Source organism: Ixodes scapularis, unplaced genomic scaffold (assembly GCF_016920785.2).
Source record: "Ixodes scapularis isolate PalLabHiFi unplaced genomic scaffold, ASM1692078v2 PGA_scaffold1__304_contigs__length_218370807, whole genome shotgun sequence".
Classification (NCBI taxonomy): Eukaryota; Metazoa; Arthropoda; class Arachnida; order Ixodida; family Ixodidae; genus Ixodes; species Ixodes scapularis.
In genome coordinates, this window is record NW_024609846.1 from 117,168,169 (window position 1) to 117,184,176 (window position 16,008).

At 42.4% G+C, this 16,008-nt stretch overlaps 1 protein-coding gene across 1 annotated transcript in view; it reads right to left on the reverse strand.

The window, feature by feature from the left end:
* LOC8028341 (solute carrier family 35 member G1) overlaps positions 1 to 13,580 on the reverse strand; it is a 101,094-nt gene extending 87,514 nt beyond the window's left edge. Inside the window, exon 1 of the mRNA XM_042290897.1 lies at positions 13,416 to 13,580. The gene's annotated coding sequence lies outside the window, so the exon portion shown is untranslated. The remainder of the gene's footprint in view (positions 1 to 13,415) is intronic.
* Positions 13,581 to 16,008: the final 2,428 nt, after the last annotated feature.

The following is a 16,008-nucleotide window of genomic DNA, read 5'->3' on the forward strand; positions in this document are numbered from 1 at the left end:
ACTAGTAGATTATTGATTCGTTGTATCGCCGTGAAACGTGTACACCCCCACGAAGCTCTAACGTCAGACAGCGGCGGTGGCGCTGGTGTCGGTACGGCGCATGCGCAGAGGCTTCACGCGAGTCTGGTTTCTGCTGCGCAGTGTCCACTCTTGGCATGGGCGAACGCTGACTTCTTTGTAAACAACGTGTCGGTCTATAGAAAAATCGATGCTATGCTAGTTTTCACTTCAGGAACCGCAGTAAAAAAAAGTCGCTCCCCTCGCGGAGCTTTACTAATTTAATAATTTTCCCATTTCATGTAGAGAATTGAGGTGTATGGTAGGTGCATTTTAGATTATATATTTGTTATCTTATCAAGACGAACACGTTCAAAACGCCAAAAGCATCGCTTCTTGCTCCGACAACCAAAGTTCGTAAGAACTACTCCTCGCGGCGTACGAACAAATGGGTAGTGTGTTTCGACTTCACTTCGTATGTTTTTTTTTTTGTTTTTGTGTGTTTTTTTACGTTATTCTTTATGTTATTGGACGGTGAGAAATGTACTAATTTTTAGTGCAACCGACCAGCGCATGCCCATCTGCACGCAAGGCAATGGCTTTGTGATTCAGCGACGCGTTTTTGTTTTGTGTGCTGTTTAATATTATTATTATTATTTCTTGTTTAGTCAGTTACTGCCCTGTCAAGCACCACGAGGAAAGGCGCCACTCGCGCCACTCTAAATCTTATCCCTCATAAAAATCTCCATCCCTTTTATTTTCAGAGGGAAATTGAATATCTCATGTGGGTCAGGTTATTTTTAAAATGTGCGCGAAAAAAAAAAAGAAAAAAAAACAGGTTATCTTTAAAGGAGGGAAGAGCGTAATTCAGAGGGACGTATTTACGTTAACCAAACGCAGAAAAACTTGAGGGGTGAATCAGAGGAGCGTTCTAACTATCCTTTTTTTGCCACTTCTATGGCATGCTCCTATAGATGTCAGCTACCTGTTGATGCAGAATAATGTCTTCAAACATCGACTCGCATGACTCGTAAAAACAAAGTCGACAAAGAAAGGCAAAGAAAGCACGATCCCAGGCACGAGTGGCGACCATAATGCCAACGGTCACAGCTGACGAAGCACTGGCAGAGCTTAGGGTAAGTTTCATAGATTTCATGTTGCAGTTCTTCCTCAAGTTGAATTTTGTTTCAAAAACTTGAACCCATGGGAGACGACTCAGGGACAGTCGATATTAAAAGAGTAGCAGTACTCTTAGTGGGAACCTTAGAGGTTCACTCCAGCGGAAAGACTTCCGAACTATCTCTGCATAAAAGGGTAAGGATCTGCCCAATAATATCACGATCCATTTGATTTATTTAATATTAAATAACTCTACAGCTCAAGGTTGGAGCAGAGTTTCGCTTCAATCGACTATCGAATAAATGACGGCAAAGCTGAATTCAACCAAAAGTATTTTCAACGGCACAGACTGTGCGACGTTTTACGACATATACAGCAACCTCCGTGCATAACAAAAAGCTGGCAACAAGCTGCCTCATATCCACGGCGTGCAGGAGACTAAATAATTTTTCAAGTAATTAAAAAATAAGTGGACTGTCAAAAATAATAAAAAAAATTGTAAATGCTGAACCTCTGTTTTCGAATTTTTTTTATTTGTATTTATTTAAAAAAACACGGGGTTCAGATGCCGTCCTACCATGCCCTAAAATAATTTTTGGACCCCACAAGGGATTATACTGTGGATACCAGACTGTTATGTTGACCTGAGAGATCGCACTCGAAGACGCTCTCATCTTGTGCCTTTGTGCCTACTACGTTAGAGTTATTTCTTACCCAGCAGCATACGCGCAAGCACTCAATCTGGTTCAGGCACTTCTTATGAGAGACTACAAATTCCCGGTTGCCTTTGCGACTGAGAGATTGGAGAAGCAAACCGTTGTCCGAAACTGAAACACAAAAAATTAATATTTGGCAAAACAAAACAAAGACCGTGAAGTAATTATTTCGTCGTAAGCTACGCTTGACTTTGTATTTCGTATAATAATTTTTTTCTGCAATTTGTCGGGTAACTGGTAATTAAAAAAAGGCACAGCTTTTTTTTTTTTTTTCATGGGAGCCTAATCCTTTGCATACTTAAGGGTTATATTAAAAAAAATTTCCTTGTATACCTAAGGGCTATATTTCAAGAAAAATGTTCCTCCAGCATCCTTCTAAACTTAAGGGGGTGTGTCCCCGTGGAAAAGCGAGGGTGACCTTGGAAGAGCTCCCGCCCCTCTTATTTAAGAGGGATGCAATCTCACTTAATTTTAACAGGGAAGTTTTTCAGAAAAAAATAGTCAGAGTGCAGGCGAGCTGGTGTAAATTGAACATGATTGTAAACCTGAAACTGGGGCAGAAAAGAGAACACAACAGAAGCTGGAAAAAGAGGGGGCAACGTCTCAATTGAGACGTTGCCCTCCTCTTTTTGTTCTCTTTTCTGCCCCAGTCTCAGGTTTACAATCATGTTCAAGTTTTTCAGGCTCGCGCTGGGGGGGGGGGGGGGGGGGGGGAGGGGAGGGGAGGTGGGAGTCGCGGGACAGATGATCTCTGAACGAAACCGTCAGAGAGGCGAGCGCGCCTGACCAGAGAGAGTATTGACTGGTGACCATAGCCGTGTGCGCAATTGCTGAGCGTTTCCTGAGTCTGACGGCGAGCTTCCAGTTTTTTTACAACGTGCATTCCCCACCATTCAAATTACCGGTCTTAGCAGCCTAGTACTGTGAGCTCGCACTAAGCATGCGCTCTAAACATATCCCTCAAATATGGTGTTCAGTGAATACCCCCTATTATGGTGCCTTGAACGCGTCTCCGTCTGGTGTGTTTACCGCGTCCCAAAGAGTGGCCCCTCAATTTCCTCCTGATGACGTCATAGAAGGGTCATACTGTCGCCGGTCGCGATCCTGGCGGCGTCCCAACGGCTCTGGTGTATGTGGCAGATGTTTGTTCTGCTGCAGGTCGCTCTCCAGTGTGGCAGTCCACGGAAGCTTCGGCAGCCAGAAGGTGGGACGCCGTGACGACAGCGATACTCGCGTTCGATTGTGCTACTCGCAGCCTTTTTTGCCAGCATTTCTACGACCAACCGCCAGGATCGCGACATGCAACAGCATGACACTCCGGCTTCTGTGACGTCATTTGTTACCACTTTGGGATTACTTTTGATGTATGGGCAGCATAGGACGCTAAACAGACCAGTCGAAGACGCGCTCAATGCACCATACCCCTACGCTCGTTGTCACGTGAAGATAAAAAGTAAGTTTTGCGCATTGTTAATACGCCGCGCCACGAAGTAGTTCTTCCAAGATTTTCTTGTCGGAGAAAGAAGCGATGCTTTTGGCGTTTGAAACGTGTATGTCTTGGTAAGATAACATATATCGAATCTAAACTGTACCTAGATATATCTTCAATTAACATATGAAGGGGAAAATGAGTAATGCTACGCGAGGAGACGGACGTTATTTTGCTATGGTTCTTGAGGTCAAAACGAGTACAGTCAGGCCGTGTTGCAGATCAGCAGATTCTTGAGCGTCCCTTTGCTTAGTTCTAAAAGAAAACCTGTGTGTCTACTTTCCCGTACAACACTTGGAGAGCCAATCACCGCAACTTACGGAAGCAGCTCAGCGAATGACGATGCCGAAATATATGTTTAGACCAAAACACGTAGTCTGGGTTGTGACACTAAGCAATGCAAAACGTCACGCTTGTAGAAAGGGTAAAAGCGCAGGCGAGCTGGTGAAGAACTTCCATCGTAAACCGGAGACACGGAAAAATAAAAAAACGGACAAAACAACAACAAGTCTCAATAACGCTTGTATTGCTTAATGTCACAAGTCAGACTGCGTATTTCGGTCTAAACGAATGTTTCGGCATCGTCATTCGCTGAGCTGCCTCCGTAAGTTGAGGTGATTGGCTCTTCGAGTGTTGTACGGGAAGGCAGTAGCACGGGATTTTTTTTAGAGTGAAAGCTCCTAATCCTCGACAAAGCGCACGTTAAAAAGAAGTGCACGGAGAAATAATTTTTAATATTTCTGAAAGCGACTGGAGAAATTCTCATATCACGCTGCCCAAAAGGATACATTTCTTGTTTCAAATGCAATTTTTTTTTTGTTTTAGAGACACACGAAGACGTATATTTCCCGTCGTATCTATATGTGAAAATACAAATTTGGAACATGGGAAGTTTATTTTTAGTTAAGCTCATATTACGCTCCGTTCAATCTCTCTAATATTCTCCCAATTTTCCAAACTTTTGTTCCCTTCGACTAATAATTCCGCACCATAAGCTTCTTCTGGTTAGAGACGCCCAATATGATGCTTGAAATGGTTTTTCCAAGTGCTGCGTTTATGTCTTCATCTTTCCGTGTACCACCGAAAAATCGTAGTGCCGCTGAAATTTAAACATAACTTGTCGCAAGAAGTCCGGGTAATGGTACACTTCGTTGCCAACACAACAAAATATGTTAATTAAACATTTCAATTATTGAAATTAAATGTGTGGATCTAACTAGAAACTTGATGAGCGTCAACGAGAACCACTAAATCGGCCAATATTAGAAAGAGTTGGAGCACGGGGTAAGCACGGTGGAGCGCTAAAATTGCCAGTCGTGCAGCAGGAACAAGACCGGGGCGAAAAGACACGGATGATAAGAGCCGAAACACGGATGAACACAAAAAACACGGATGATAAGAGTCGCACTGGTATTCTTGCTCCAGCTTTGGCTACTGATTTAGTAGATTTTGATGATACTAAATCAGTAGTTTTACTGATTTAGTAGTTTTCGATGACGCTCAGGAAGTATCAAATTTGAACCTTATGTTTATTTTCAGTAATTAGTTCGTTAATTAACATATTTTGTTGAATTAGCCGATTGATGATTACGATTGGCCCCCTACGCTATGTCCACGATGGCCGTATAACTCATCTGCACAAACCGAATCACTGTAGCTTTCACGGCTCTCTTTAAACAAACCCGTTAAGCTTAATACGCGAATGCGTGAAGGTATTTCGCGAAGTAATGCTTTCTCTGGTCAAACATTACACTATATTCGTTTGTGTTCATCTTTTACTCGTGAGGTTAGGTTTAGCTTTTTATTTAAGACTGCTTATTTATTGATTTTTGTTACACGCCTCGTATCACGAGCCAACCTGCACTGCGCTTACAAGCAGGGCACAGCAAGTGTAATTACAGAAAGATCAGATAGACTGAACGAGACGTGAAGTGCAAAAGAATGATCACCAATAAACAAAGTACATTTAATGCTCAGAAACCGCAGAGGGAACAAACACGCCGCACTCGGGTAAATCACTTTTGAAGTACGATTTAGTTGCAATTCTAATTAATAAACTCTAATATTACAATTAGAGTTACTGCTACACAATGCAATTCACTATACTTATTAACTGCTTTGAGAAAGTAAAGCACTGGTTTTAGAGGTATATTCGACTTGAGCGACATTTTTTTTACATAATTTTTTACGTAACGTAGCTTATTTGTCCGTTTCTTGCTACACTGAGTGTTGATCATGCAGCGTTTCTAGTTCGTAGCGTTTGATGTTTTTGTGTCACCTAGAAACCACATTTCAATAAGTTTATAAACCTACAATAGAAAGCGGAGTTCTAAAGTACCACAGACACTTTTATTTCTCGCGTCACGGGCCACGTTTACGTGAGTGCGATCGTAGCGTATATATCGAACCGAGCAGGGACCAATCGCACGCATCCTTTCGCCCTAATACTTCCTCTTCTACCCATCTGCTACCAATCAAAATAGCCAAATCTCGATTCGATGCGTTAGGGTCGCATCCATGGAAATGTAGCCCATGAGACTGTTAGAGGGTTCTTTATTTTTGTGTCACGGCAATTCGAAGTATTAGTGAAATTCGATGGAAACCAGGGGCTCCCACGGCGACTAGGGAGAAGGAAGTGATGTCAACAACGCAGCAAACGCAGATTCGATGTTGATTGGTGAGAGTCGCTGATGACGAATTTCCGCAGAAGAAAACAAAGCTCACTTTTTTTTTGTTTTCTTCTGCGGAAATTTGTCATCAGAGACTACCACCAATCAACATCCTATCTGCGTTTGCTGTGTTGTTGAAGTCACTTCCTTCTCCCTAGTCGCCGTGGGAGTCCAAAAAGCGGACGTGATGGCAGGAGGACAAGCTGGGCATTGGATACGCGCACGCCTTCAAAAATGATTGAAAAGTTAGTTGCAATTATAATCTAACTTTTCTAATTAGTTTCACCAAAAACTAATAAAATTACATTTACTGCTTTCAGTCAAACGCAGTGATTTAAAATTACGAGTTACTTTAGGAAGTTAAACAAATCACAGTAATTCAATATCTGTACTTCATTCGCTGCCCAAGTGTGAAACAGATGCCCGTAGGTGCAGCAGACGCAGCTGCAAGGTTTATAAAACATGAAAAAATGTAAAATCTAAATCACTTTGTGAGAAAACCGAGGTCGACAAACAGATGATACACTCCGCGCCAGAAACAAAATGAAAATATAACGAACAGTCACTTATCCTCACACCTAATTGCTACAAAACAACTCTAGAATAGATATTTTTTTCTTTTTTTTTATGGAAACAGATCATCACAATGTAATCGGAGGTCATTTGATAGCTAAAACAACACGTGAGTCTTGCTTAGAGCGATTTAGACTTGCACATTGACATAATTCAGTGACCTGACAACTCTCTGCTTTTTTGGTTTGGTAACTTGTACCGCCTGCAATGTTTCAGTGTTGAGGCTCGCATAGTCGTAAATACACGGATAAACAAATAAAAGATCGTTAAAGATAGCTTTCTTTCAGCGTTGGCGTACACTAAGATGTCTGGAGCGTCTGCTTTCCCGCAAAGCACTTGGTGAGAGAGTCAATCGCTTCCATCTAGGGAGGAAGCTTGGTATTGAAATAACTAATATGTTAACCCCCCCCCCCCCCCCCCCAAAAAAAAAAAAAAAAAAAGAAATTGCGTTTTGGCGCAGAGCACGGTGAAGCGCAGTGACTGTGCGAAGCGCAAGCTCGTCTGCTTTTTGCGCAGGGGTTGCCGAGAGGTCAGAACGATGCGTTCTGATTGGCTCCGATCGAAAAGATATTGACTAGACGTCAAGGCAGCTAGGATTGAGGTTTACCAACTATCCTTCTAATCAGAGCCAATCAATAATCGGCGTTTTGACGTCATCGCAAACCCTGTGCAAAAAGCAGACGATCTTGCGCGCCGCATACAGCTGTGTCATAACGCTGAAACGCGTCCAGGTCATTTTTTTTTGTAATTATCTTTTTTGCTTGGATCTCTGCCGTCTAGTGACGGACTCCACGACGTGCGAAACTCAACTGTCGTCAATACTATACCTTTAGTGAATAGTCCGGCGGGGCACTTTCAGTCGCTCTCGCCTCAGCTTTTTGCGTCCCAGTCAAATTGCACTGCACCTCGTTGGACGATTTTGCGACAGAAATTAGTCGATTCAAAAGGAACACGGCTTCGTGTGCTGCAGAGAAACAGGAGGACTACCGAACAAATAAACGACGTATCAACGACGCACGTGCGACAACCAGAACGAAAATATAGATTTTCCGGCAATCTGGTTGCCCAATCCGCAAAAGGCTTGCAGGACGTCACTGGAATCGCTCCGTTCCCTCGTTCTACCCTACCACTCCTTGTGCGCAGTAGAAGAGCCAGGGCAGATGGAAAAAAAAACAGACCGTCATATCAGCAGTGCGTCATGCCGTGTACATGAGTCATACCTGTTTATCTACACTGCTTCGTTACGCATTACGCAATTAACCACTAATGCACTTCCTGGCCTATTTCCACGCACTGCCGTTCTAGATCGAAGGACATATTGCCACGGGGCCTACTAAAAGACTAAAAGGCCATCCGCACAGGCGAGTTTTCTTACGTTTCCTTACGTTATACGTAATGAATCTACGAGACATCCGTGCTTCGAATGTCGCGTGCAGGGTTGCTCCTTAAACTGCAGGTTGCCATGTTTCACACGCAGAGATGTGTGTCCTCGTGACTCTTTTGTCGTGAACAGACGTAAGCTCCCGTATACGTAACATAGCGTAAGAAAACATGGCCGCTGCTCACGCCCAGGTGTAGGCACTGCGCGCGCGCAAAAACCAGATTTGCGTGAACCATCTGCGCATGCGCCTAGCCGACAGCAGCGCCACAGTAACGCGCGGCACACGACATCATGAGAAGATCCGATCATAAAAACAACGCGCCCTTCAATTCCTAATGTGCTGAAGCACGTCAAATATTAAACTTTTTTTTTTTTTTTGTCCGTTAGAACGGCGCGATGTTAAGGTACGTTTATACTCCAACGTAACGTCGACGGGCGTGGCGTAGCGCAGCGCGCACAGATACTGATTGGTCGCAGATATCAAGTATCTGGTTGCCGGCCAATGAAAGGCGCGCGTTCTGCTCTACGCTGAGTTCACTGCGCTCAACGTCGAAGTATAAACAGCCCTTAAACATATTTTTAGCCTCTTCCTTCGCCATAAATTGCAGCAATGGGCTCACCCAAGTGCATTTTGATATACGTGAACGATCGCGTATGAAGAAATTGGTATTATAAGAGTAAAATGTCAAAAAGAGAAGCTGGCTATTAATGCGCGAGCGAGAACCAAGTTAACTTCTATTAAATAGATGGTTGTACAAAAAAAAAAAGAACCGGAAACAAGAGACATACCTTAAATGCAACGTGAATCGCTTCGTTGGGTGTGTGCTCTGAATCTAAGAAAATAACAAATACTACACGACATATGTGAAAACAACAGCCGCATTCAATCCCCACCCTGCCCGTTTCGATCTGGATGAGCATCGAGTACCGGCGTGCGGTCGTGTATCACTACGTAAGTGGTGCATGTTAAAGAGCCCAGTCTATCGGTTGTACTGCACTGACTAAATTGCTCGTCTACAGCTGAAAGACAACTCGCCCGTTCAGGCAGACTAACTTCACACTGTATAAACATACACACAAACACACAACAGCAGCAATAAAAACAACAAACTCAGCAGTAACAAAACAAAACAAAAAAAAAAAAAAACACGTAGCAACAACAACATAGGCTGTAGCATACACGTGCGACTCGAATTCAAGCTGCGTCACTGACCATTCGATATTCTTTAGAGATTCTATTCAGGGTCTTTGTGAAGCTTATGTTAATTTGAAAACAACAGAATTAACCGACATTCCTTGATCGCCAATTTGTTTAGACATGCTTGATGTAATGGAAAGTGTTGTATTTATGATGCATCATTCGATGCATTTATTGTACGGTATTCATTCTATCACATTCATTTGTTATACTCGTGGCATGGATTTTTCCGGTGTTTATTAATAAGAGAACTCAGCGGATGTTGTCGTTACCAGCGAAAAGAAATCTAATAAAAAATTAAGAGTTCATGTCTGAGAGGGGAGGGAGGGTTTGTTCAAAAACAATCTATAGCTAAAAAAAAAAACTTGCGGAAATTTGTGTTTTTCTTTTTCAAATTCAAACTAATTTTGCAGTTTTTGCACCAGCAGCTGTTTATCGGTGTTTTTCGGTTTTAATCAAGTTTGTATTTTCGACACCGACAAATATTTATCGGTGTTTTCTGTTTAATACCGGAAAGTCTACGGCCTTGTTAAATAACGTTCTGTGCACTAAAAAAAAAAAAAATCCGCTGCGTCTCCGTAGTGTGTACAAAAGGAGCTCGCGGCTAAGGACAAGGCTGAACACATGTTTCAACCTGAAACAAACAGTAACTATAGAGGCACCGTATATATCTTATATTCACTGGCAGGTTAAGAAACGCCGGTATGGGTTAGTTACATCCTTTTAATGTATTTATTAAAGGGAAAGTTGACACCATTTACTGTTAGAGGCCAAAAGCATTTAACCGTGTTAGTCTTTACTTACTGTTATACAAACCTGTCTTACACGGAATCAGCCCATTACTAGCTATCAAGTAGTCGTCGGTACTCCGTTCGCGTTCTTCGTAGTTACCCTGACGAATTTACTTAAAAATCAGGAGTGCCTTAGTGCTCAATCCTTCGTTCATTGCGTAACCAATAGAAAACCTCTTTTGTTTGCCGATGGCGTTAAAATGAATGAGCTGAAGCGCTTTTCAAGAAAACTGAGTTTAGAGCAGACTTCTGTTGCGTTTTGTATCCGTGAATTCGATTACCGCGCTTGAATTTGGCTGAAGTATACTGCTTTTCTTTTGGAGAAACGTGCAGGGATTCGCGCAGGGCGTGAGCGCTAGCCTCTCTGCCACCTGTTACCTGTCCAAGGTGTTTTGACGCCATCGTCGACATCTCCGAGCAGCTTAGTGGCGGGCAAAGGTCACGTGACTCCGCCGATGGCGGCATCTTTGCAAGTTTTACCCTCCGCTCTCGTGCTCTCCTACGCTCGGCGCGCCGCAGTGGGCGGGGCTACGACCAAATTTTCATTGGCGATTGCGTCACTCCTGCTTATAAAATCTCGAGGAAATTTTGGACACTTGATTTTTAGGGTGCCTACATTCAAACATTCACAGTTTTTCCCGAATTAAAAAAAAAAAAAAAAAACTTTTCAGCTTCCATTTAAGCTAGTTTTAGGCTTGAAGTAGGTTGTTATCGCCTTGAAGCGGACATTGAATGTGTTGTGAAGTTGTGCATGATAAATTGCTCATCGCTTAACCCCCAGTAAACTATAAATTTATAATTCTAATCGTTTTCGTATAACCTGGGGAGTGGGGGGGGGGGGGGGGTGTCTTGCTTCTTAGGGCATATTTTACCAAGGATCTTGGTGTCTGCATAGACTTTCTTTTAGCAACCATGTTTCTGTAACTGTAAATGCAGCGTTAGAAGACTGTGCGTTGTTTTACGGCTGTGTGGCCACATGTCAACACCTTTCTGTCTATTCTACATATAAAAATCGTTAGTCCCATCATGACTGGAATTTGACTCCGTCATTTGAAATTCTTCGACCGTATCACAAATTCTTGCAATTCAAATTGTACAAACAAAAAAGTCTGATAATAAGAATGTTTTATGACAGTTTTTTTTTTTTCGTTATGAAACGTTACTGCACTGATTTTCATTGCCCGAGTTATCTGTGAAGAGGCAATCTATTCATTGTTTCTTGTAGTGTTTTTTTTTTCTTTTTTTTTTTTGCACAAAGTTGTTTACGGGTAAGTGAAATCAGTTGATTTATTACGGTGTATACATTTTCATGTCCCGTCTCGGGTCACTCAGAGCGTTTAAAGTTTTCATCCGTCCCGCATGCCCTCTCTGTTTTAAGCAATCAAACTGATCGCAACGATGTACGTCAAGATAACTTTGATAGTTTAACCTGTTTTCGTGACTCTAATCTACTTACGCGTAAACCTATGTCTTTTCTTTTTAGTATGTCAAGGCATGTCTTGTGTATGTTTTAGTTTTGTTTTTCCAACGTTTGTTTTCTGAGTTCTAATACTGACCTTTCTGTTTGATGGCATTCTCGGTAGTGAGCACCAGCATAATAAAACATTATTATTTTTCGTACTACACGTTCACGTATCTTTCTTTGCGATTCGCTCTTCAGCGTTCTTATACCGGCTAACGATTTACTGCGGACTGACAATGATTGATTGATTGATTGATTTTGATGACAGAGAGACAGAGAGGGTAGGTAGCCTGGACGTTTGTCCTAGCGGGCTATTCTGTACTGGCACAATTAAATGCTCGGAAACCCTTTACGTAGCTGTCAGGAGAGTGTACTGCACGCAATACCACGTGCTCACATCTTCCGTGCAAACTGCTTTTCTATTAATTTTTTTTTTTATCTGGCCATGAATTTTTTTTTAATCTATATTTGCTCGTACGGGATCGATTCCCTGCGAGAATGATCGCTGGGATGCACCCGCTGTATAAACCGCCCAGTATTCGTTCATATTTATCATATTTAGTGCACTTATTTCAAAAGGATGGTATCTGAAACACAATATAAAAAAAAATGAAACTAGCTTTCAAAAGAGGGGGGGTGGGGGGGGGGGGGGGGGGATATAGGAATTTATTAATAAAAGCTCAAGCTTTTTAGTGTGTTTAGAAATACGCAAAAACGTGTAGTTTTTATATCTTAAAAACTAATTATATGCACCCAACTGCCAAATGTTGAGCGCGAATTTTTTAGTGCTTCATTAAAGAAAGTTACGAGAGCTTGTGAAGAAAAGTTACGAGGGCTTATGAAGAAAAGGTTACCGTAATTGTTTCGCGTTCCAAAGTCGGGAATACTATACTGTCTGAATGCCCGTTGTCGCTCTGGTTTTGTCTCGACGTACTGTTTCTTTAAATGAAGTCTGGAATGGGTGGATACTTATGTTAGCAATATTCCTTCAGCAGAAACGCTTCCCATTTGGGACAAAATTATATATATATATATATATATATATATATATATATATATATATATATATATATATATATATATATATATATATATATATATATATATATATATATATAGTTTTGTCCCAAATGGGAAGCGTTTCTGCTGAAAGAATATTGTTAACATAAGTATACATATATATATATATATATATATATGCAGTTGGAGTCACGGTGAGCTGACGGAAGTTTACAACGATGTAAATTAATGGGAAAGACAGAGTGAAAGGACTCACAAAGTGTCTCATCTTCTCCTAAAACGCAAAACAGGACATCCGCGTTTATATTCATGACTTCTCGAAGCTACGTATAATGAACGTCACTGGAGGACAAAACCACGTAAACGACACATTAATCTGTTTTCCTGAGAAGCCCGTGGTTTTCTGGGGCCGTTACTTCGCAGCGCTGCTCTGATTCACACGATGCTGCGATGTTTTTGGCGTGAGAGTTGCCATGGGCAACGAACGATTACTTCGGTGGCGACGACAGCAAAAACTAACGAACACACACGAAAAAAAAAAACAAAAAAACTTACGAACGATGAAGTAGACGCGTCACCGAGAGACAAGCACAAAATCACAGCCGACTGGGAACGGAGATTGCAAGCTTCATCGCTTGCGATTTCTCGCGCATCACGGGAGCAATAATTGCCTATGAAACGGCGACAATTATAGCATCCGCGAGAGCTAGGAAGTCAAATGATCCGAGAGGATAGGAATAACATTGCGTCACCGTTGACAACCGATCAAAGTTGGAAGTCGGCAGAAATTAAATCGCCTTGAAGTGTACCCAGTGGTGTGCACGACAGCCTGCGAGGGACGGACCGTTACGTCGAAAGAGCATCGCGCAGAAAGAGCGGACGCAATCCTCGCCTATTTTTAGGGCTTTATAAAGCATTCACGCCCTCGGCAAAAGAACAAGCGGAGACGCGGGCAGGTTATACAGAGGCCGCGAGCAATCAGGTTAGTTAAGATACTCACGTGTAAGTGGATTCGCCAGTAGAAGCGGTGTGACTGCGTTGTACGGTTCACAGACTGCCGGCATCTTGGCGATCGATGAAAGACGCGAGCGACGGGGAAGGGGAAAAAAAGTGGTATTGGAGGTCGCCCTGGTCGTCTGCTACGGGCGGGGTGTCCTTTCGAAACGGGGGTACGGACAACTTTCGTCTGCGTTGAGACCGGAACGCGAGGCTCACGTGACCACGCTGGCGCCATGTTTCTACGTAGCGGCTAATCGGATCAGATAGGATAGAGTACGCCTAAAAACGTGCGAACTGTATTGAGAAAATCATGGAAACTGTATTTGCATTCATCACTTTACAGGTTAAATAATTGAACTATTCAATAATTTAAAATAGTTCTTATTCCGTTTTGAAGGACTTCACGCTGGCGTACGAAACTCATGGGAAGCAGAGGAGAACGCGCGGGGGCGTCAAAATGCCGAGCTCTAGTTGGAATGATTAGTGGGTAGACCCGAAACTAGCTGCCTTTGTCTCTACTCAATCTCCGAACGCGTTAGAACACCGAACGCCGCTGTTCGGCGTTTGGCGTTCTCGTTCGAACGCATTCGAACAGAGACAAAGACATAGGAATGCATTTATAAACTAATTTCTACCCAAAGCTCGGCATTCCGACGACCCAACGCGCTCTCATCTCCTTTTCTTCAATTTATACCGACATATAGTCCCAACAAATAATGATATATCATTTAGTATTTATAGCGTTCGCATTAATACGGGTATTACGGTCACGGACAGCTGGAGGCCACGCTGTCACGCGCCCAGACCACATTTCAACATAAGATGTAGTATTTTGATTGTAGTTTCCTATCAACCGATATATTTAAGAGCAGATAATACACATTCCTTACTAAAGGTGCTCAAATGGTCTCAATTGTGTGTTTAACAGATGCACCACTAAGCCGCTTTGTTCTACAGCTCGAAGCATTTAAATTGGTCTCAACGATGCGCTTGGCGCACAGAGAGGTGGTTTTCTCCTAGCACTGAGCACACCTCCATTGATCTTTTTTTTTTTTTTTTTTTTTTTTTAATACGTTAAGTGGTTGGTGCCGTTTAAACCATTCTCTATGCTGAGCCTTTCTGAATGAAGGCTTGCAGTCACATTTCTTAAACTAAGACTAAGACAAAGCTGTCAATTGTTAATGCGCAAGCTTCTTCTCTTATTTATAAAGGCTGCGGAGCGTGGTTTATTAAGGGGTACAGAAGATTTTTGGCGGTGCCATTTCCTTCTTATAAAAGAAATTAACTACTTCGCGATGTTTTGACCTACATCGCATACGTTCATAAAAATTTCTTCACTACGGTAATGTCTAATTTCTTTCTCAGGGGGCTTTTACGTGCTTGGTTTTTGTCGTTATTGTACATCAGACGGTAGAACACAGCTAATCGCGCCTCCTGCAGTCAACCCGAAGGCATAGAGCATGACTTCTGGGCGTGACCAATGTGCGGACCACAGAAAGGCACTAATGAATAAGTTCGGCAAAGTTGACATCAACGCCAACGTAACGCAAAGACTCGTGTTACCGAGAAGTACAGGAGCCAATCGGTCAGCGGTACTCTAGCCGGTGCTGTACCTGATGGGTGCGGCGGGACAATTCTCTAGACTTTGAAAAACAAAATGAGAACCTAATCAGTGCCTAAGTCAACATGGTGAACGTCCGCTTTAATTACTCCATGTGTCCCACCTAAAAAGCTATGTAATCTTTTTTTTTTTTTTTTTTTTTTTTGCTCCGTATCCACTTATATTTTTTTACTACCTGTTCTCTGCTGCCTTCAAGACGGAAAAGTTCACCTCGCTTCAGTAGACTACCATTTCGTCCTACACCTTCCATTTCTTTTCCTTTTATTCAGTTTAGTTATGTTGTACTGCAAGTTAAACAACAACCTGCACGCGAGAAACAATTTTACCTTCTGATGCGGCTAAACAGAAGTTATTTAGTTGCGCATAACAAAAAGTACAAGAATGCTGTTGACGTCTTTGTCAAAAATAGTTTTGAGGGCGACTATTCAAACCAGATTTTCCTGTGGCCAAGCGAGCAGGACACAAGATCTCGGAACGATTTTTTAAAATTTATTTGGTTACCCCAAAGACATGTTCATCGCCTTCACTGGATTGGCTATAAATGACGACAACTACAGCACGAAGGGTGTTTCATGGCAGAGATTCAAGCAAGTGGCACCTTCATCGCTACTTTCATTGCCTGTTCCCCTTCCCCCTGTACAAATTAGCAAGCCGTGGCTAACCTCTCAGGTTATCCTTCTTGTCATTGCTTTCCGTTCTGTCTTTGTTCATACTCGCACTATAGTTATCGAAGAGGGTCACACACTTCCCCCGGACTGAATAGGCGGGTAGTGCAAATAGAAGCAATCAAGTTTAAAATGTATACATTATTCAGGCACAGATTTCTTTTTTCTAATATCGAGCGCATTAGCACGTAGCATTCAGTGGTAAGGCATATGAGCGGCACATACACTCCGAAAGTAAGTCCTGTTTATAACGCTCTAGGGGGTATAGGCTATACCTGTTTTCATTTTGATATCGCCAAGTTGTCGAA